The sequence below is a fragment of the Pteropus vampyrus genome, unplaced genomic scaffold (genome assembly GCF_000151845.1).
Source record: "Pteropus vampyrus isolate Shadow unplaced genomic scaffold, Pvam_2.0 Scaffold177, whole genome shotgun sequence".
Taxonomy (NCBI): Eukaryota; Metazoa; Chordata; class Mammalia; order Chiroptera; family Pteropodidae; genus Pteropus; species Pteropus vampyrus.
Window position 1 is genome coordinate 2,239,682 of NW_011888958.1, and position 21,396 is coordinate 2,261,077.

General features: G+C 34.3%; 1 protein-coding gene and 1 pseudogene across 12 annotated transcripts in view; both read left to right on the top strand.

The window, feature by feature from the left end:
* Positions 1 to 21,396, top strand: part of NUMB (NUMB, endocytic adaptor protein) — a 138,224-nt gene that overhangs the window by 56,558 nt on the left and 60,270 nt on the right. For 8 of the 12 annotated variants that reach the window (XM_023537038.1, XM_023537031.1, XM_023537036.1 and 5 more), the window contains exon 3: positions 5,880 to 5,964. The exons of the other annotated variants lie outside the window; for them this stretch is intronic. The gene's annotated coding sequence lies outside the window, so the exon portion shown is untranslated. The remainder of the gene's footprint in view (positions 1 to 5,879; positions 5,965 to 21,396) is intronic. 12 annotated transcript variants of the gene reach the window in all.
* On the top strand, positions 7,444 to 7,562 carry LOC111746129 (annotated as a pseudogene).

The following is a 21,396-nucleotide window of genomic DNA, read 5'->3' on the forward strand; positions in this document are numbered from 1 at the left end:
AAAGGATTTAATTTTTTTTCTGGTAGTAGATAAAAGTAGGAGCAGATGACCTTCATCCAATACATTCTTGAAATGACTCGAGTCTTTGTTTTAGGTTTCTTCAGGGCTGATTTAAAGCCAGTTTCCTTACTCCAAGAGTGTTGTCTTTCAGTGGTATCATATGAAATCCTGGGGTGTTTGCTAGGGCCTCTCTTTCTCGGCAGGCCTTGAATTTTTCTTTTGCTTACACAGTGAGGCTACCAAAAGTTCTGCTTACCTTTTTTGCTTTAAAATAGGCACTTTGCTTGATTTTTGGTCTCTTGTCCCCATACAGGTTAGGATTCAGTTAATATCCTGAAGGCAAAAGCAGAACAGGATGTCCAGACTCACTTTTCTGTGGTTGCCTTTTCTCTGGAACCTTAGCCCCTCAAATCCTGCCTGTCTTGATAAGCTCTGAACTCCATTCTGTCTGTGCAGCCCCGTGAGACTGCCAAAGCTCTAATCTGCAGCTAGTTGCCTCAGGAGGCGAGAGTGGTGGAGAATGTCAGGCTTAACTCTTTATTTCCTTTTTTTGTGGTATTTTTGCTTCTCACATCCTGACTGCCTTCTGTGTGTGTGTCATTGTTTGTTTTGTTTGTTTTTAAATCCAGTTCTTATAGTTCTTGAATTGGTCTGATATAATCTATTCTTGTCATTTGTAATGGATGTCTCTATTTATTGAATCATTTATTAAACAATATTAATGACTTATAATAAACAATATTATAAATAATTTTAAGCATATATTAATCATTACAGTGAACTTGACATATGAGGATCCTGCTCTCATGAAGTTTATATTCTTCTATGGAAGAGAGGAAATAAGTACACATTTATTTATGTTGTGATAAACAAGTAAAGGAGAATTACAGGGTAGTATGAGCTTGTGATAGAGATTTAGTTTAGGTGAGAGGAGGTGGTCAAAGACAGCTACTACTTTGAGGAAGTGATTTGAGTAGAGCTCTGACAGATGAATAGAATTAATTTAGGGTGAATTAAGAGGTTATTAGAACTGTGGATTAGAAACCTTGAGGTAAAAAGAAAGATGACAGGTTTAAGGCATCCAAGAAGGCCAATTTGGATGGCCCGATAGGCATGCATTAATTCTGCCAAGTTTTGTAAGCGTTACTAAGAATTTTCTTATTCTTTTTTCACTCTTTCTTCCAGTCATGTTCTGATCATTGGTCTGACTGTAATTCACCTTCTGTCTCAAGACAGAGTTACTTTTTTTTTTTTGTCTAGTTATATATTCACTATGAATATATTAGATGCCTTTTGCATGCAAGGCTTTAAATTAGGTACTGAGGTTGATTAAAGACAACATGAGTCATTGGCTTTAGATTCAGACAAACCCGAGTTTAAATGCCAGCCTATACATTAGCTGTGTAATTTCGCATCACTTAATAACTCTGAACCTGAATTTCTCATATGTTAAATACTAATAATAGAAGTGATAATAGAAGGATTAAATTAGCTAATTGATAAATGTGCTTAATAGAAGGTGGCCCTTTTTACTATTATACAACCATAAATCATGAACTCTCCTTTCAAGGTATCTAAGTTGTATGGCATATGACATACAGCAATAGTTATAATACACATAAAATATTATTTAATATTAATCATATTAAATGCTATAAGAAGTGAAATAAATGGTGATTCAGAGGGAGGAGATATTATATTCAGGCTTGGAGATTATGACTGTTTAATGATGAATATAATGGGTGTAAGACTTGGAGCTAGCCATTTTTTAAAAGTTAGACATATAACTATCATTCATAAACTTTTACATTTTATCAGGCTTATCACCCAAACTCCTGATTTGCCCCCTGCAACCTATCCCAACTCTGTCTTCCCTATCTCTGTAAGTGGCAGCTCCATTCTTCTGATTGCTCAGGCCAGTAACCTTAAGGTCATCTTTCACTCTTTACTTTATGCACATCCAGCTCATTAACAAAACCTGTCAGCTCCACTCTTAAGATATGATATATCTAGAATTCTGCCAGTTTAGAAAGGTCCTGGAAAATGACTGGATGATTTTAAATTTAATCATTTGGTGATTTCTCTTGCAACTGCTGCTCCAGATGTGGTCTCTAATGATGCTGAGGGCACACATAGAAAGTGGACTGTCTCTCTAACCTAACTTCACTGCTGTCACTGATCTAAGCCACTATCACCTCTCACCTGGACTAGTTTAATAACTTCCTAACTGGTTCCAGCTTTATGATTTGTTTACAATAGAGTAGCCAAAATGATCCTTTAAAAATATAAATTTTATTATTCCTTTGCTCAGAACCCTTCACTGGCAGTCATCTTATTAGGAATAGAAGCCCAAGTACTTGCAGTATCCCATGAAACCCTATGAAGCTGTCTTTCTGACCTCATTTCCTGCCCTTCCTTCTCTTACGATGCTGTAGCCACATCACCTCCTTGCTTTTCCTCTAACACACTGAACATAGTTCTGCTTCAGGACCTTTGTACTTGCTGTGGAATCCTGTCTCCCACCTATCTACTTGGGCTGGCCCGCTCACTACTCAGTACTTTCAGATCTGTCTGCTCAAATGTAACTTAATGAGCAAAGCTGTCCCTTATGTAGCCTTTTCAGAATGGCTTTCTTCATTTATTAATTAATACGCACTTAAGATTTCTCTATGTCTTTTCATGGCTTGATAGCTCATTTCTTTTTAGTGCTGAATAATATTCCATTCTTTGGCTATATCACAGTTTATCCATTCACCTACTGAAGGATATCTTGAAGTCTGATTTTTTTCCTCTAGAATTGGTTAAATCTAGCAAGATAAGATTTAAAACACATTATGGTAAAGGTTGTTTTGAGAATCACTTTAATTTTGAGTATAGAATACTTTCAAACTCAAGATAAAAATAACTAAAAACAAATAATGAACCCTAGTCTGTAGGCTGATTTTTTGTAGTGATATGAATCGGCAATTTCGAAGCTATTTTCTATCTAGTCTAGGATTGAACAAATGAATAAGTGTATTGAGTATAATGGGAGCCAGGGTTTTCATTATTGGAGAAAGGAATTTTATATATGGAAAAGAAGGCTGGAATGAACTCTATGATGATGGATTTGAATTAGAGGTTATGAACTCATGATTTTTAATATTTATGTAAATGTAGAAAAATGCGCATGTGTGCACGTATACACATATTCCCTATAGACATACATGCATATTTGTATGAATATGTATGGTGTACACATATGCTTACGTGTGTATGTATGTATATTCCAGCTTTGTTTGCTAAGAAGGCCTAGAAGCAATTACATCTTTGATAACAATAACACACCTAACTCCCATATGTTTCTAAATGATTCTCCACTAAAAGGAAAGCAGAACTCCTTGAAGAAATGGCTGATCCCAGGAAGAATTAGATCAGGGAAAATACAAGAGGTCTGGAACATATTATTATTTTACAAAGTAAGAAGGTAATCAAAGAATGATGAGGACATTTCAAAAGGAACAAGAACCTTTAGAGAAGCATCCAGTGGCCAAATAAATAATGATAGTTGTAGATTAAAACCCATTGAGAGAATAAGAATCTGTGGGTCTATACAAATATAAGTAAATGAATGAATAAATAACTAAATGAGGGAGAAGGGAAAGTTCTTCCTTAAAATAGCAAATACAAATGTAGAACTGTTGAAGTTAGAAAATGACCAATTTGGAACAATTAAAATTGTACTTTCACACCAAAACTGTTGGGTGAGAGTTTGATGAGGAATATGATGTTTACACAGCCTCAAGATTTTTACTTGTTACAAAGAGAAGAACAGTAACTTCACAGTGGAGAACTTGACAGGTACTCCTTAACCAAATGATCAAAGTAAGGCACTGATAATAGGATCCACAAACTTCTTGCGACTTCTGATGTGATACAGTGAGAAAACCCAATGTTTGTGACATTCCTACAAAAAATGCATAGCCTGAATTTAAACACGTGAGACCATCGGACAAACCTACGTTGAGGGACATTCTACAAAATAACTAGTCTATATTCTTTAAAGATATCAGTCTTAAAAGACAGACTGAGGAACTGTTCCAGATGATAAGATTCTGAAGAGATATTACCAGCAAATGCAATGCATTATCCTGAATTGGGTTCTGGACTAAGGAAATCGGTAGCTTTAAAGGACATTTTAAAGACAGTTACTGTATTTGAATATGGACTGCAATTGTATAATAGAAATTTTAACATTGATACAATAATGGTTTGGTTAACTATACTGTGATTAAGTGAATGTTCATATTCCTAGGAAAATACATAGAAATACTGAGAACTAAAAAGGTACAGTGTCTGAAACTTATTATCACATGGTTCAGAAAAAAAATGTATGAAAAAGAGAGAATGACAAAGTAAATGGAACAAGATGTGCATAATTGGTGGTATTTGCAAATTTTCTCTTATGTTATATAAAGATAAAAATTTACTTTAAAATTGCTAAATTAAAATCTTCATGTATCTGAGTTGTGATTGAACCAATTTGACCTTATTAGTTATTTATAAGATTCATTAAAAAAGGAAAAAAGTTATTCTCATCATTTAAAGAAAGTAAAGTAGTGGAGGAAATGCTGATCAAGTATAAAAATCCAAATTGTTAAGATACAGAGCAGAAGGACCTGAATTTTTTTGTTTGGAGTTTATTGCCTAGTAACCTAGAACACTTCATGTCCTGTATTTATTTTCTTAAAAATTTATAAAGTGCATATTTTAAAAATTTCCTAAATATTTCATATATAAGTTTTCTGCAGAAATAGTGTTTTGTAGAAATTAAATGGTCTTTGATCCAGACGAACAGGACACTTATAAATTTACTAAGAAAATTTGAAGGCCATTTTCGCGATTATTTGTTAAAAAGAGATTTTTTGGGGAGGTGAGAGTTCATTCTTTATCAAATCTTTGAGATACAATGAACACAGTCTTTTTAATAATTATTTTTATGTAATATCATTTTAATAAATAATGTAATTCAATTATTAGACTGGCGACATTCATAAAAACTCACCTTGATAATAGTCTTGATGAGCCATTTAAAAAAATTATCCTGTAAGATTTTTGTAGAATATTATTACTATTTTTTCTTTTTAAGAAAGATTTTTATATTGGATTGCCAAAATCATCCCCTTCAAAGAAACACCTACCCTTAGCACATATAGATATATTACTGGTAAATGCAAGTATTGATAGGAATGTGGTTATTTTTAAATAATTTGAGATTCTAAAGACAGCAATAATGACAGTTTAAGTTGTTTTGACTAGTAAAATGCTACAGGTATGATAGGCATAATCCCTCTTCAGTGGAAACGATAGTTCTACCCTACTGCGAAGACGTGTCTGTTTCTTTCTGTTTTTCTCTTATAAAAATTGCTTTCTACCAATGCCAGGAATTGCTCCTTTATGACACAGCTCTTCCTGTTTGGGGCCCCTTGAATACTACTTAAAAAGGATATGTGTGGAATGGGATTTGTGGGAGTAGTTGTGAACAAACAACAATGTCTTATCTGTTTGTCTCTCTATGTATATACAGTATTTCATATTTCAAAGATCCAGTAATCTACCTCTAGGCACTTGACTTTTATCTAGGGGAATTATTTGTTATGAATTAGAGGAGATTGTGATTCTATTTTAGTGTGTGGGTCTTATAGTTGCTGTGGTGACTTGGAGTGGTCAACTTTTTTATATCATTATAATAAAGTCCTGTTTTCTGGAGGAAATTGAGAACCTCCTCTTTTTGTTTTCTGTACCTGTGTTTTGTTTGGAGGTACCATATCAGTGTAATGTAGCAATAACTATGTTACTAACAACAATTTTGTGAGATGTTTATTATTCTCATTTTACAGATGAGGAAACTGAGGCTTGGTGAAGTTACGAAACTTGTCCAAAGTCACACAGCTTGTAAAGGGCACAACCAAGATTCAGAGACAGGTCTGTCCAACTTCAAAACTCTTAATCATGGCCATGAAATTTTGAAATAGCTGTGAAGTATCAACATATGATAAGTTGTGTTTATATTAATATTGCTTAACTGTTGTTTTAACACTTACTGATAATTTTCTTTAATGGTGAATTTTTTCATCCATAATAATTTTATGTATTTTTAAAATATTGTGAAAAGAAGTATAACATAGGAATTGAGGGGCTGGGGCTCTGAAGACAGACAGACTACCTGAATATGAATCCCTCAGTTTAGTTTCTCCACTTACTTGTGTGACATTGGGGAAGTTACTTAACTTTTTTGTACCTCAGTTTTCCTATCTGTAAAATGGTGATAGTAATATTATCCACCTGATAGGCTTGTTGTGAAAATTAAATGATTTAATATGTGCAAAGCACTTTCAACAGTGCATGGCACACAATAAGCATTCAATAAATTTTAACTTAGTATGCTCTAGCAACCGATAAAACATGATCATTATTTCTAATTCTGTATTAAGAAATTTGGATAAAGCCAAATTTAGGAGCAATATAAGAGAGCACAAAGCTTACATAAACAAGAATTAACTTTGAAGAAGTTAGATCTCCAGAAATTCATACATTTGATTGAGCTCAGATCTATTATAAAGCAAACTGGGCAGCTGCTTACAGGTCTTACATGTACAAGGGTATTATTTGTATAAGGACCATACATAGGCCACTGGGGATTCTCTTTGAGCCCAGTATGAGCATTGTATTATGAATGTGTTTTGTCTATTTTCCTCTTGTAAATGTAATTTGTATTCAGAATAAACGTTTACATTTTTCAGTGGCTTTTAAGGAGATGATGTTTTGGCAGTGTTCACAGATAATTCCACGAACCCAAACCATATGTGTTACGTAAAATGTTGGTTACCATAACTTACATTGCAGGAGTGGTTATCATAACTTACATTGTGGTGAATGTGCACACTTGTCTGACCTTTGAACCAGTGGGCCCACAGCACATTCAACTAGAACTCAGCCGTATGATGTCATGTGTTCTTAACTCATATTTGTTCATTGCTGCTGCCAGAATTCTGAAGTGCCATATCAACTATTACTACAATTTGGTAAAAGTATAATACCTGTAATTAGTGACTAATAAATATGTACCAGTTGCATAAATATCTGTAAATAAGAGTAATTTGTGTCAAGTTATGCAAAAATTCAAAAACTGTTATTAGGATATGAGGGCAACCTGGCTGTGACATCTGTCACCCCAATGATCTCGAAAGTTGACTTGGCTGATCTAGCTGGCTAGGCGGGTGTCCCTTTCCTCTCTCACCTCTCCATGTGCGCCCCTTCCACAGCTGCACACTGGGTCGAAGAGGACGACCTTCCTTGGTAGAGTTGAGGACCATTCTTTGGTTAAGGGTATATGAGTAGCTGTGCTCTCCTGCCAGAACTTCCAGACAGGCTCTCAAAAGCTGTTATTAAAAACTGGGACTTATCTATGGCCATGCCACCCTGAACAAGCCCGATCCCGTCTGATCTCGGAAGATAAGCAGGGTCAGGCCTGGTTAGTACTTGGATGGAAGATCACCTAGGAAGACCAGGTGCTGTAGGCGTAAAAAATAAAATAAATAAATAAATAAGGGATTGTAAGCTAACAAGGTCCTTGCAATCTATGGGGTCAGCCAAGGGTTGCCTCACCTAAAAAAAAAAAATAAAAATGGAACTTATCTTAATATATGAGCCCAGTGCCTCTGTAGCTTTTAGTTTATGCATGCATTTAATTCTCTTTATCATATTGAGCCTTTCTATCCTTAAACATGTTATATTTTGTTATTTAGATATTTTAAAATATCTTTCAGTAAACTGTTCTCCATAAAAATCTCTATTTTTCTCTTAAGTTTAATTATTAGATACTTTATTTCTTGTTACTCTTGTAAATAGTATATTTTTCTTTGTTTTCATTTCCATTTTCTATTTGCCGATAAAAGCTTTTTTGGTGTGTAGATTCGTGTTCATCCACCTTACTAAATTATTAAAGTGTTGTGAATGCAAATTGTCTTTCTTTCCAATGCTTACATCATTTCTTTTTCTTGCCTTACTGGTTAGAACTTCCAGTACAGTATTCAATACAAGTGTTAGTAGTGGACATTCTTATGTTGCACCTAGTTTTTAAAAGGAAGTGCACCTTAACGTTTTACCGTTAAGAATAATGTTTGCCATAGATTTTTGATGGATACTCATAGGTTAAAGACATTTCTTTTACTAGTTAGCTAAGATTTTGTGTGTGTGTGTGAAGAATGAGTATTGAATATTGTCAGATGATTTTTTCGCATTATGAGATGATCATATAGTTATCCTCCCTTCTGACAATGTGGTGAATGACATTCATTGATTTTCTAATGTTGAATTACCCTTGCGTTTTTGGAATGAACTCAACTTAATCATAATGGTCTTTTCTTATACGCTTGGATTTAGTTTACTAGAATTTCACTTAGGATTTTCGCATCTATGTACACAGGTAAAATTGGCCTGTAATTTTTATTTTTTTATATTGCCCTTATTTGATTTTGGTATCCAGATGACGCCAACCTCAAAAAAAATAATCTTTTTTTTTTCCCCCTTCTGAAAGGATTTATATATGACTGGAATGATCTCTTTCTTTTAAGTTTGGTTGAACTTCTGTTCAACTATCTGAGCTTAGTATTTTGGGGGGACGCATCTGGGCTTAGCATTTTTTGGGGAATGTATGTATTCAGTTTTCTACATGGTTTTATTTAGGATTTCTGTTTCTAGTTAGGTCAGTTTTTAGAAAGTTTTCTTTTTTTTCTTTTTTTAGGAATCCACCCATTTTGTCTGAGTTTTTAAAGTGTTTGGCATGAAGTTCAAAATATTCTTTTGTTATCTTTTAAATTTCCCTCTTTTTTATTCCCAATTTTTCGTGCCTTCTGTCTTTTTCCCTTCATCAGTCTTACTAGAGATTTTGTGGGTTTTTTTAGCCTTATCAAAAAATCAGTGCTTGACTTTGATTTCCTCTATTGTATATTTTTCCCTTAATTTCCAGCCTTTTCCCTTTCTGCATTTTTTAAATGAAAAGCAGACTCTAAAGTATAAGGACACTGGGTTATCTCCTATTTTCCAAGGACAAGATTTCAATAGGCCTTAGGAACAGCTGGAACCAGGGGCCTGTAGTGCTACTAGAACTCAACTTCTTCCTCTGACTTTATGAGTCTCGCTCTTTCTTGCTCGCTGTTAACTGGCTTTTCTACTCTTCAATCAACGTGACAGAAAACGGACAATGAGCCTCTGATATCAATTCCAACTTTATGTGCTCTTGAGTCCTCCAGGGACATCAGATTTTTCCATTTGGATAACTTTCTTACTGAAGATTGTTTTCTCTAAAATTCTTTTTAATGAGATTTTCTGTAGTAAACTTTTCTTTTTTTTTTTTTTGGTCTGAAAGTCTGTCGCTCTCATTCTTGATAGATACTTCATTAGGTATAAAAGTATGGGTTGGCAGTTATTTTTTTAGCCATTGGAAGAAATAATTCCATTCTTGTCTGGTTTCCATTGCTGCTGTTGATAAATTCACTGCCTAATACTTGTTCATTTGAGTGAGTCCATTTTTTTTGACCTCTGGCTACTTTTGAGCGCTTTATTTTTTGGTTTTCTGAAGTTTCATATGTTGTCTCTAGGTATAGATTTCTTTTTATTTACCCTGCATGAGATTTTGACCATGAACTACTTATTTTTCCTAGAAGAAATATTTGTGGGTTTTCTATGAGGCCCAAGAAGGAAATAAATCGCTTCAAGGTGATTTACCTTTGTTCATTTTTCCCCAGATGCCTCAAGGTACTAGTTTGGTGACTAAAATTCATCATTTGAGGTGTTGAGCCACCCAAAAAGGATAATTTTGGGTTGCAAATATGTGTGTGGACCTGTTTGTCTTTTCAACCTCTTAGAAATCTTGTTCTCTACTGCAGTAGGAAGACAAATTTCCTTGTAGTCCTTTGGAGATAAGATGTGGGAATGGGTAGCCTGGATTTAATTCTGGTTTACTCTTTTCCACATAATGACACTTTCAGGTGGGTCCCAGCTTTATGGAGAAAGGGTCTCCTATTAGATTTTCCATGTTGGATAGATCTTGAACTTTGACTTCTCTCCCAAGAGATCATTAACACTGAAGCTCAACTTTGTGAGTTAGGCAGATGTCTACAGGACAAAAACAGTTTCATTATGCCACTTATCTCTTTGAGTTTCTGCTTTCTCATAGATTTTGATCTGGTTATTACTTTATCATCTTGCCAGCTCTTCAGTGCTTTTAATATTTTTTGAAGTAAAATTTTATCTATCACTTTTAGTTTTCAGTGGGAGAATTGGGTGAATAATCTAGCATTACTGTGTTACTAGAAGTAGTATTTTAATTGCTTTGGGTTTTTTTTTTTTTCTGATTCCATAGGATAGATGCTTAACTCACCAATTATTAGCCTTATTTTCTAATATAAACATTTAAAGCTATCCATTTATTACATTCATAATGGAGTATTTTCATTATTATTGACTATACATATTTAAGATTTTCAGTTTGCTATTATGATTTTCAGTTATGCTTGCCCTTAAGTTATAACGTATGATTCAGAAGGCAATTAGGAGTTTTAAAATATGTAGATTTTCAAGATTTATCTTTTTGTTATATTTAACTCAACCAAGATTTTCAATTTGGATTACAGAGCAGGACTCACCTATGTGCTATATACAAGAGACACACCAAGTGATTTAGAAAAGCTAAAAGCAAAGGGGTAGGTAAAGATATACAAGGCAAAATGGAAACAAGAAGAAAGCAAGCGTTGCTCTGTGCCACTCTTTTTAGTGGCTTTTTCTCCCCTTCTTGATAACAGACTTTAATGAATAACCAATATTCCATCTCTCAGAGTTCTCAAGGTTCCTGGAGGACTGAATTTGTGTTAATAATAGAATGGTAATTTTCTTTTACTTTCTTCTCTTCCTCTTTTCCTCAAACCTTAACATCTTTGAAACAGAGACGCATCTCATACTGGGATGCCTCTTACTATTGATATTTAACAACTAACAAACAATAATAATTAACAATTAATTGGCAGCATTTTTTTCTTTCCTAGTGGAACATAAAATAATGGTGCATGTTGCAATCAATGCAACACATACACTTTAACATACATACAATGACTCTTTATCCCACCCCATCCCCTACTTGAAATGCCCCTTTTTTGGTTCTTCCATCCTATGTTTATGTCATTCAAGACTTTAAGGGAGGAAACATTCTTTATTTTCTCATCCTGGCTTCTCTTCTTCCAGCACTTAGTGCAATACTTTGTTGGAGACAAGGTTATGTTTAATTAACAATTAAGAGAAGTGTGTAGGTATAATGAATTATAGCACAGGCTGTGACATATTTATATAAGCGACCCTTTTTTTAGCTTCTTGATGAAGAGATTAATATCTACATTAGTTAAGATTATTTTAGATAGAATTTATTGGATGGCATGCATAGTCATTTGAAGATGTTCAAGAAGTTTAATCAATGAAATAAAAAAGTAATTACAAAATATTATGCAGGATGAAGGAAATGAGAAGAGTAGTACAATAAAGAATTACAGAAAAGAGTATTTAGAAAGACAGGGAAAAGAAGGCCTCATCAATGAGATGACATTTAGGTTGAGACTTAAGTATAAGTGAGAGACAGAAGTTGTTGAAGGGTCTGAGAGAAAAGCATTTCAGACAGAGAGAAACAGCAGGCCTGAAGTGGGAAAGAGCTCACAGTTAACTGAAAGGATCATGGTTAGTTGGAGAGAGTGCCACCTCCAGGAAAGAGGCAGGCTGGGGCCTTACCTTACTATGCAATATTTACCGAGCATCTATGATGTGCTGGGCACTGTTCCAACCACTTCTTGAGCAATATGAATTATTATGTCATACTAACTCCCTGAATGCTGAGAGTTTGGATTAATTTGAAGTTGCTTCGAAAGCCATGGAACTATATTATTCAGTGCCATGAGCCACTTTACATTTTTAAAGATTACACTGGCTACTTTCTACACAGTTGATCAGAGGGGGACAATAGAGGAAATAGAAACAAACACTAGTTGATGGCTTACACTAGTCCAGGTAAGAAACAAAGATGTCTTGGACCACGGTTCTGATGTTGGAGATGAAGAGCAGTGAACAAATTTAAGACATATTTTACAAGTCTTTGTTGATGGCTTGGATAAAGGGTCATGAGGGAAAGGAAGGGGTCAGATCAGAGAGGGTTAAAGAATTAAAGAGATGATGTGTATAATTTGTGAAATTGTCAGTAAAGGGGAGCAGAACTATGTTTGACTTTCTTATTTCTGTAATTTTTCCAGTGCATTTCTGTCTGTTTTAAATTCTTGGACCCAGATATATTTTTATTCTAGTCTGCCTCTCCAGATTCCAGCACCTTTTTCTCATCCCACACTTGACAGATGCTTAGAGGAGGAAAGTCGGTGTGAAAAGTAGGCTAGCATTCTCAGCAGTTCTGCCCTTTTGCATCAAGATGTTTCTTGCTAAATCAGTCCTTGCTATATCAGAGCAAAACCATTTTGTTCTATAAGTGAAGATTTAATTCTTGGAGGAACACCATCCTAATGAAAGTCTGTGTATACGTGTGTTGTGTGGGGTTAAGGGTGAAGGACATATGTATTTTTATTTGTTAAGTTTTAATGTACCTTAAAAGGTAAAGGTACGTATAGCCTAATTGCAAATTTCAGCTCACCAATTGTTTTCTCAATTGAAAGGCAAGTGATCAACTTAAAGGTAAAATTGGTTGTGTAACCAATCAGAAGAGATAGCTTTTTATGACTTGTATGTATTCTTAGGGCATTGCTGAATTTAAAGAGCCTATGGGGTATATGATGGCCTAGTTGAGAACACATGGTCTAAATGATAATCAGGGCTGAGGAGCATGTGGCTGGAGATCTTTGACGAACTGTGACAGTGTTCTCAAATACCAATCTTTAGGACATCCACGACTTAATTTGTTGTTGTTTTTAAATCTTTGATCTGACAGTTGATAAAGCAAAATAAGTTTTAGTTATAGCTATTGGAAAATTAGAGTAATCTGTTCTTAAATTTTTTTTTTATTTGAAAATGCCATAGGTGGCAGAATTTTTTTAAATAAGGCACAATATGGTATTCAGGATAGCCTAACATGTGTAGCCTATTAATAAAAAAAGTCGAAATGAAATATAAACAGATTTAAAATTTACTGACACCTAGGTTTTTACAGGAGCTGAATGAATGTTTCATTTGAGAAGTAGGTTAAAAAAAAAAAACCCTTTGTTCTCTCTACTTTTCTACAAATCTGTTTGTAAAGTAACTTTTATCACAAAACTGACTGTGAACTTTTAAAATGAATTTTATTAGTCCTGCAAGTTAAGTATGGGACATACTGTATTTATTTCACTGTTGGTGATGAAGCTGTACTTTGTTGCTGTTCATTTGGCTCAGTGCCTAAGTAGAACACCCAGCCAGTGGTACAACTAAGTAAATTATAAATTGTTTCCTGTTAGGTAAATTATGCCAGTGAAACCGATATTTGATGTAATCCAGAATTCTTAGGATTCATTAATCGAGTAGAGGCTTGAGTAGATGATCTGCCTCTACATCTCTGGCCACGCTGAGTGTCAAAGATTCCTTACATTTTTTCACTTACTTAACTGGATCAAATAGATTTTTTTTTCCTTACTCTAAATCTTGAAAGCAAGTTCCACATCATAAGAAATAGTAAAAATCAGAAAATTTAAAAATGAAATACTTGATGCTTATAGTATAACCTACCTTAATGTAATGATGATTTAATATAGTATTTCTATGAGAACAAATTATTATTTTTTTTTTTTGGTGGACAGTCTGCTTTTTTTTTTCCTTCTAACTTCCCCTGTAGAATTATGGGATAGAAGCGTGATAAAGAGTACAGTAGAATTGTATATATTCATATTTAACCATGTTTGTTTGGCAAACAGTAAAATAAAAGTGAGTTAAAACCAACTTAATTAAATTTAAATTTAGCTCTCTCACTATTCTACTCAATGCGTTTCTGCCATACCATGTTTTTGTGCCCCTATAGTGTGAGCATGCCGTGCTAGATGGATATTTTTCTCACGGCATAGATCCTATAAACATAAGCTTACTACTTGAATTATGTTCAGCTGAAAACAGCAAGCTGTTCCATACTAGGAGAAATCCCTAGCTGTGTTGGATTTATTGCAAGATAGTGTAGTACTGTACTTTATGGATGACTTAAGGTATTCCCAATATAACTTGGAATTTATGTGATTTTTGCTTTTAGTGCTATCTTTTGAACTTAATCCTATGAGAGTCCCCTGAAAAAAATTTAGCTAATCTAAGGAAATTTCTGAATTTAGTAATTGTTTTCAGATATTCAAAATATGGTACCCATTGTTCTATATTTTAGTTTATATAGTCTTAAATTTGCAACCCACTACTACTGTTGTGAAAATTAGAGTAATTTTACCATTTTGGCTAACTTTGGCCCTTACTATTATTATTTTTTTCTTAGAGGGAAACAGTCTTGAGTGTCAGGGTCTAGTTTCCTGAGTGTGTCTTCTATGTCTACTATGTATATCAAGTATGTGCTGCAGTTTTGTTTTTTTCTCCTCAAAGTAAATTTTCTAAAGCATACTCCTGCCTCGTTCGATCTTTCATATAATTTATATACAAGAGAGGCCTAAAGTTAGAGGTGTCGTTGTGGCTATACAACAAAGAAAAGCGAACAAGCAAAATTGAGGAGGGAAAAATCTCCGAAAAGAAGTCTCCATTTTCTTAAGAGTTGTCGCTCTAGTGGCTCTTCAGAACCCCTGGGTTCATTCCAGATTTGGCTGGACAAACTAAATTTCAATGACTTTATTCTTTTGAGTAAAAATGGGACAGATTTTATAACTAAATGTGACTTTTTTTTTTTGTTATCCTTTATGAGATGTCTCATAATTGTGTGTATGTATTTATAGTTCTACATTCCCCACCTCTATCCTCAGCTCCAGAAATGATTTTAGGTGACTTGCTTTCCACCTAAATAAAACTATAAAATAGTCGATATATACAAAAGAAGATATGTAATGTATGTAGTTAATAGGGCACAATGAAATGAAAACTTGCATATCTACTACTCACTCAAAACTTAGAACATTTTTAAAACTTTTGAAGTTTCCATGTGAACCTTTCCCAATTATGTCACCATTTCTTTTCCCTCAGAAGGAGCACTGCCCTTAATTACATTTATTATTCTCTTGTTTTTTGTTGTTATTGTCGTTATGGTTTAGTTAATTGTATACATATGCATAAATGTTATCTCGTTAGTTTTGCATATTTTTGCCAGGTAATGTAATGTCAGGAGACTAAGCACAGACTCTGGCACCAGGAGGTTCTGCCACTTATCACCCATGTGATTTGGGCACATTACTTCTCAGTGCTTGTTTCCTCATTTATAAAATAGAGATCAATAATAGAATCTACTTGGTAGGGCTGTTGTGAGGATTAAATGAGTCATTACATGCGAAGTGCATCGTGCACAGTGCCTGGTAAATAGGAAGTTTTTCGAGCGTAGTTGTTAGTATTTAAATAAAAGAATCATAATATAAGCAATTTGCTTCCTTCTCCCTCAACATTATGATTGTGAGATTCATTCATGTTGGTTATTTCTTGTGTTTGTTGACCATTTCTGTTCCTTTGTTAAATGCTTATATATTTTGCTCATTTCCTATTAGTACTTTAAACTGATATTTGATTTGCTTATTGATTTTTAGAACTTATTTAAATATTAGGATACCAATACTTTATTCATATATGTGGCATATATTCTCCAAATTTGTGGCTTATCTTTCATTTTCAGGTAAATGATTTACAAATTAGGGGAAATTCTTTTGTTAGACCACCGTCTTATTTGGGATGTATATAGTTCACAGAATTTTTAAACCATATTTTTGCAATCTTCCTGAGTAATCCATTCCAATATAAATAAACACTATAGAAAAAATCTTGTATCATTATAGGGTTTCTGACCAGTAGCTCTTCTTAAAGCTTTTTTAAATATTAAAATAATCTAACTTTAGAACCATAAAGCTGACTACATATGCAACATTGAGAAGCCATTGTTAGAAATTATACTTTTTGTGCCACTAAGTCTTGGTCTTTTTAGTTTTATTATGTTTTTCCAACAGATATGACCATTTTCTGCTTGTAGCTTACCATATGAAACATAAATTGTTCCTATTCTGTATTAGAGAATTTTTGTTTGTTTAAAGGCATCGTAGTCGTACACCTTACATGACTGCACTGGCTATAGAAGATTCTTTTAGAAATTTAACCTCCTTAGTTGGTGAGTATAACAAGTTGGATGAAACTGCTTACCAGTTAATTCTTTTTTTTTTTCCCCCCCAGAAAATTCATTTAGAAAACTTTGCTTGATTTGGAGTTTTATTTTGCCATTCTTTATATATTATGTTTTATAGGGAGCATTTAGGAACTGATCCTGCAATTAGTTTGTCTCTTCCCTTTAATGTGGGCTTCCTGTGGTTAGAAACAGTTATTTGTTAACAGTTGATAAACTTGCACATGAAACTCTTAGTATAGCAGAGGTCCCCAACCCCACAGACAAGGATACCAGTCTGTGGCCTGTTAAAAACCGGGTCATACAGCAGGAGGTGAACAGTGGGCAAGCGAGCAAAGTTTCGTCTGTATTTGCAGCCGCTCCTCAGCGCTAGCATCACTGCCTCAACTCCACCTCAGATCATCAGGTATTAGAGTCTCATAGGAGCACCGGTCCCACTGGTGCCAAAAATGTTGGGGACCGCTGTAGTATATAGATAGTACTATTCACACAGCAGATGCCCAATATTTATTATTTCTTCTTGTCTTTTTGTTCTTTCATGGGTAGAACAAATTACTGTTTATGCGTGAAATCCTTCATACACTTATATATGTAGGTGCTGTTTAAGCAATCTGTTTATTTTGTCACGCATAAGGTTAATTGCTATCAAAAGTATGACAATTTAGCTGATCTTTTGATTTTGTAGATAAGACTTTATATTTGAAACAGTTGAGCTATTACTTTGTTTTAGAAAACTATCTTTAATGCCAACATTCATAGTAGAATCTAATATACCTTTTCCCTATTAAAATAGTCTTATTTCAACAGATATTATATCAGTGAATAGTGAATTTTCTAGAGCTGGTATAGAAAGAAGATTCAGGAGCTTAATCATCTGGCTCCAATTCACCATCATCTGCTGGATTATTAGTTACCTCCTAATTATCTCCCCGCTTCCATTCTTGTTCCCTTCAATCCATTCTTAACCCAGCAGCCAAACATACAGCATAAGTTTTATTTAGAACCCTTCCAAGGCTCCCCATTTCTTCTCTCAAAGGAAAAATCTAAAACTGTTTAGACTACAAAGCCCTAATATGACTTTGTCCTGTGTAACCCGTCCAGTCTCATCTCTCCTACTCTCTTGTCTTCATTTCGCACTAGGCACACAGACCTCCTTTCTGTCTAATGCTCTAGGCCAGCAACCCTCTCAGGAGCTTTGCGTTATTTTTCTTTTTCTGGAATTCTCATCCTACTTGCATGGTTCACTTTTTTACCTCCTTCAATTCTTTGCTCAAATGTTACTTTAATTTAAATTGTATCCCTGCTCCAGCACTTCGGATTCCCCTCTTAACCCTGTTCGTCTTTTTCTGCATAGCATTTACCATTTTCTGACATACCTTATAGTCGGTGCTGTGCTGGTGTTTCACCACTCGTCCCCTGGACATAATTTGTGATCATGAGTAAGATGAAAGTGAAACAACAAAGACGTGTCAAAAATTTCACTCATTTCTTAATTACCTGAATGACTACTTAGCAGAATTGATTGGATAATAGTTTTCAAATACTGGAAGAATATTTCCTCACATTTTTTTGTGCTATTCATAATGTAATGGTTATAGACATTTCACACTTTTAAGGTTAATCTGCATCATTAACAATTGCTCCATCAGTTTCTTAGAGGTTGACAATCACAAAACAATAAATCAAGCTATGATTGGTAGTTTTTGCCAAATTCCACAGTATAAATACTTCCACCACGGCCGATTTCAAGTTACCAAGGTGAAGTCACTGCACATGATGCTGGGAAGAGATGTACACTAGCCCAGCACTATATAGTATTTCTACTATACAGATACAAAAATCATAACCCCCGGAGCATAGATTATAGTAAAACATAATAAAATAATTAGGAAGTGATAAGTTTTTAATATTTATTACCTTCGTCTTAGAATAACTTATGTTTATACAATTGGATTTTTAATAAAGGTTGTGTTCAACACCCAGTTTACAAACTTACTGAAAATTTAACGGTTAGATCTTGTCACCCAGTACACCACTGTAAATAATTTGCCTACTTATTTTCTGTCTCCTTCATAGAGGCATAGGTTTTCCATATTGTGTACTGCTGCAAGGCTTGATAGGCAATCAGTAAATACTTGTTAAATAATTTTAATTAAAATATTTGAGGTCTTTTGTATGTAATTTACAATTCACGTAAACAAATGTCTGTACTAGGTACTGAGTGAAATATAAATATTGCCTTCAAAGAAATGTAAAGATTTTTTCTTCATTTTTAAATATGAAGTTTTGATTGTAACAATAGCATAAAAATGTGTCTGAGCTTTAGATCTGGACTGTAAATAAAAGCATGCTACTCTGAAAGGAGTAGAAAGATTTTCAGATTAGCCTTGATGAAAGAGATATATCATATGATCCCCTTTTGATTAAAAAAAGATAAAGCATATATGCATAAAAAAGACAAAGAAAAATTCTACATGTTAATGGAGGTTATTTCTGTTTAGTGGGATTCCAGGTCATTTGCTTTTCATTCTTTGGATTTTTCTGTTTTTCCTGTTATTTACAAGTAACATCCATTACCTCTGCAATAAATATTACTTTAAAATTAGCTTCATTATCAGTATTTTAGTTGAAAGAGAAGGAAAGTAAAACATTACAAGTAGAAAGTGCAGTGTAAAGGAAGAGAAGTGGGAAAGCCATGGCGTGTTCAAAAGGCCTGATTTTCATAGGATTATGTGGGAAAGTATTAGGAGAGGAGGAGGCTGGGGGAAGGTTGGGTTTAGGTGATAGAGGCTCCTGAATGTCAGACTCAAATTAAACTTTAGGATCTTCAACAGTTTTTGAGCAAAACCAAGGATGAATTTAGGGCTATTAATCTAGCATAACTATGCAGGAAGTTCAGAGGAAAGAAGGCTTAAAGTCGAGAGTTGTTACAGAGGATGGACGGATGAAATGATTTTTCTACCAGGGCAATTAGGAATAGAAAGTAATGGCTGAATGCCAGAGATATTGATACTCTCATCCAGTAGCACTAATTGATGGACTGGGTATGGAAGAATAATGGAAAAGTGTCAGAGACAAACCTTAGACTTTGCTGTTGTCATTTGAAAATTTTGATGGATGTATAGGTGTTATGTAGAAAGAGGGAAGTCAGGAAGAAGAGCTTGTTTGAAAGGAAAGATAAATTTGATTTGGAGATATTTGAGTTAGAGTTGGAAGTACAAGACCAAAGCTCACAAAAAAAGTCAGGGCTAAACATGAACTTTTTTATGGGGGAGAGAGATGACATATAGAAAGGAAATAATTTGTTTATAATTTAATTTTAACCCACTTTCAAATGTTAGCTAACTCTTCATTTCTTAGAATTTCCTGAAGCAAACAGTGAAGCTAACCTAATTATTGGTTTACGGTCTTACCATCCTGGGCAAAATAATTTCCTGGAGCACAGTTACATCATGTTGACTCAATTCTCACTACTCTTATTTTCTAAACTTTTCTTTAGTCCCACTGACACCACCACCACTACCCTACTTCAGGCTGTCGTCATAATTTGCCTAGACTATTTAAAAAGCCTTCTAACTCACCTGTAGTCTTTCCCCCTCAGATTTATTTTCCACACTGCCACCAGAGTAATCTAACTCTATTGCAACTCTGACCATGTCAGACCTTTTAGTGGCTTTCCATTGTCTATAGGATAAAATCAGGACCTGACCCTTGCTTACGCCTCCGACCTAATTTCTGCATTGCTCTTCTCCCATTGCTGCCTAGCATTTGACTTCATACATCTCTGCTTTTATCGATAATGTTGCCTTTCCCTGAAATATCTTTTCCCTCCTACTCCCCACTGCATGTGGCTAATTTTTGTTCTTCCTTTAAAACTTAACTCAGGCAATATCCCCTATAGAAACTGTTTCTTAGACTGTGCTTCCAGAGCATACTGTATATAGTGCTATTATTATATTTGCCATATTGTGCAGAAATTAACCTTTTATGAGGGGAGAGAGCCACCTAAAGGCAACTTGTTTTACTAATTTCTGTATCCATAAACATTAACAATAGAGCCCAGCCCATAGTAAGTTCTCAGTTTTTACAGACCCAAACAAATTGGGTCAGAGGGGAAAGACTTAAGGAATGGGAGAGAAGAGGTGATGATTTAATTTTAAAGTAAATGTATTTGAAGCAACATCAATCCACTAAAATGTAGAAATTTGAGTAAGACAGCAAGACTTAAAAGTACGATGGGGAAATCATAGTCGGGGTGGTAGTTTGTGTTGATTGATTATTTCTCTAAGACTAATAGTGTCAATAACAGAACACATATTGAGGACTGATGTTTGGAGAATACCCTTAATGTGTGGGAGAAAGTAGAGGAAGCCCTCAAAGGCATCAGTAGAAACAGAGGTGAAGAAGATAAATCAGAGTAAAATATTGTGTGAGGGGAGGCAGGGAGGAAAGTGTACCAAGGAGAGCTGGAATCATGGTGTCACATTTTGCAGAGCAGTTAAGTTAAAGAGAATGAGAACTGTGAAAAGGTTTTCTCTATGTGGCAATTAAGTTGTATCTAGTGACCTTTGAAAATACTAGTAGAATGGGGATTTCATTTCTTTTTTTAAAATTTAGTTCGTAGGACAAAATAAACTTTGTTCTCAATTTTTACACTTATACTTACAAAAACGAGGATTTCCCCAAGGGGTATGATTTTCTTTAGGGGTAAAATTCAACTTTGTTGAGGACTAATAGAAAATGTTATTTTGAATTAACATGTTTTCTATTTTTTTTTCTTGTTATCTGTTTTTATTTTGTAAGCAAGTTCATTATACACATAGATTACTTGAAAACAATGTTTGGTCTCTCCCTTGTGTTAACTGTTATTTTATAGGCCAGTGGTAGTTACTCTTTATGAAATAACAAGCAAGATATTATCATTATATGTTTATGTTATGATTGAATCACTAATTTTCAAACATATCCAGCCATGAGACCCTGTCCATAAACTTTTACATGGAACTCTGATATGTAAATCGGATAAAGTGGTGCCTGTCTGTTTG